The following is a 2,500-nucleotide window of genomic DNA, read 5'->3' on the forward strand; positions in this document are numbered from 1 at the left end:
ATTGTAATTGTCCTATGTATTTAGTTTTATCTGTTTATGTTTTTATCGCTATTATTTTTAAAAAGTGGTTAGCTATATCGCGCTACGATATTTTTATTCTATATTCTTTAATTTATTTACTTGTCAGTTTCGTAAGCCTTCGAGAGTTTTTTTTTTTGTTTTTTTTTTTTTGTTTTTTTTAGTGAAATACGTAAGAAATCTTTATCTGTTCCCATATTTAGTACAACAATAGTTAAAAAGGATACATCTTCAGTAACTTCTATCATCTCTAAATCTTATCTTTTTTTCTATTTTTTTTCCTTTCTTATTTTCTTCCTTCTCTTGTTATCACCAATTATAATTTCTTTCTCAGAACGCCAAAAGAAATATCACGAGAAGCCAAAACATAAACGGAATAGTACATTCTTGTCTCACTTTTAAGGTCCTGCTAATCTTTTAATTTTCTCTGTTCGTCTGTCTTTTTTTTTTTTTTTTTTTCCTCTGGTGTTTCTGGCGTTTATTGTGTGTGTAACTGTGCGCTTATATTTCGAGGTCTTGTTGGGATGGGGGAAGGAGGGAGAGAAGGAAGGAAGGAGGGAGGGAAGGGAGGGAGGGAGGAAGGAGGGAGGGAGGGAGGGAAGGGAGGAGGGAGGGAGGGAGGGAAAGAGGGGAGGACGGAGGGAGGGAGGGAGGGAGGGAAGGACGGAGGGAGGAGGGAAGGGAGGAGGGAGGGGAGGGAGGAGGAGGGAGGGATGGAGGGAGAGGAAAGAGGAGGAAGGAAAGAAGGAGGGAAGGAGGAAGTGGGATCTAGGAGGAAAGAAGGGAGGAAGGAGGGCGGAGGGAGGAAGGAAGGAGGGAAGTCAGGATCTAGGGAGGAAAAGAAGGGAGGAAGGAGAGGGAGGAGGGCAGGAGGAAGGAAGGAAGGGGAAGTCAGGATCTAGGGAGGAAAAGAAGGGAGGAAGGAGGGAAGGGGTGGGAGGGAGAAGGAAGGAGGGAAGTCAGAAGGGAGGAAAGGAGAGGGACGGAGGAGGGAGGGAGGGAGAAAAGGGAGGAGGAGGAAAAGGGAAAGGAAGGAAGGGAGGGGAGGGAGGGAGAGGAAGAAGGGAAGGAAGGGAGGGAGGGTGTGAGTGAGGGAGGGAGGAAGAGGAGGGAATGAGAGGAGGGAGAGAGGAAGGGAAGGAAGGAGGGAGGGAAGAGAGAAAATTTGAGAGAGAGAGAGAGAGAGAGAGAGAGAGAGAGAGAAAGATAGGTAGATAGACAGACAGACAGATAGCCAGATAGAGAGAGAGCAGCTACTTGCCATAATTACTATATATACCTACTATATGTGTGAACTTCTTTGTGTATGTTTACGCCTCTTTCTCACATTTTCTTATGGCTTCTTATCTATTTCTTTTTCTGTCCCTCTATCCCTCCTCTGTCTCTTTCTTTCGTTTCCTTCCTCCGTAGTCAATGAGATATGAAATACGAAAAATGAGAAGAAAATAGAATTAAGAAGAAGAAGAAGATGAAATAAGAAATAGAATAAGGGGTAAAGGTAAAGAAGAACGTGGAAGAGGAGGAGAAAGCGACAAAGAAAGGAGGAAGAAGAAACATAGGAGAATGAAGAAGACCAGGTTGAGAGAGAAAAGAAGGAAAGAAAAAGGAAAGAAAAAAAGGAAGAGGAAGATTAAGAGAAAGAAAAAGAAAAGAAAAGAAAAAGGAAGATTAAGAGAAAGAAAACGAAAAGAAAAGAAAAAAGGAAAAGGAAGATTGAGAGAAAGATAAAGAAAGGAAAAGAAAAGGGAAGAGGAAGATTAAGAGATAGAAAAAGAAAAGAAAAACAAAAGGAAGAGGAAAATTAAGAGAAAGAAAAAAAAGAAAGAAAACAGGAAGAGGAAGATTAAGAAAAAGAAAAAGAAAAAAAGAAGAGGAAGATTAAGAGAAAGAAAAAGGAAAGAAAGGAAGAGGAAGATTAAGAAAAAGAAAAGAAAAGAAAAAGGAAGAGGAAGATTAAGAGAAAGAAAGAGAAAAGAAAGAAAGAAAAAAAAACGAAATCAAAATCATAACATTAAGAACCAGAATACAAGAGAGGAAAAAAGGAGATTTCGTCCACGTCGCGAGTTGTCAGCAAACTTCGGAAGAGTTAAGGACAGTTTGACAATTTGGACAGTCTGCCTCTCTGCTGCTCGTCATCTGCCTCGCGTGAAGTTGGCTGCGCGGTGTACACAACAAGTGGATTGGTTAAGGAGCACATTCAGGTTGTCTTGTGTGCGTATGGGCTTATATATGTTGCGTGTATGTGTGCGTATACGTGTGTGTTAGCGTGTTGTTTTATGTGAGTATGGGGGTATATATGTTGTCTGTGAGTGTGTGTAGGTGTGTGTGTGTGTGTGTGTGTGTGTGCGTGTGTGTGTGTGTGTGTGTGTGTGTGTGTGTGTGTGTGTGTGTGTGTGTGTGTGTGTGTGTGTGTGTGTGTGTGTGTGTGTCTGTGCGTACGTGTGTGTTATTGTGCGTGTGTCTGTATGTCTATGTTCATGTG

Source organism: Penaeus vannamei, chromosome 8 (assembly GCF_042767895.1).
Source record: "Penaeus vannamei isolate JL-2024 chromosome 8, ASM4276789v1, whole genome shotgun sequence".
Classification (NCBI taxonomy): domain Eukaryota; kingdom Metazoa; phylum Arthropoda; class Malacostraca; order Decapoda; family Penaeidae; genus Penaeus; species Penaeus vannamei.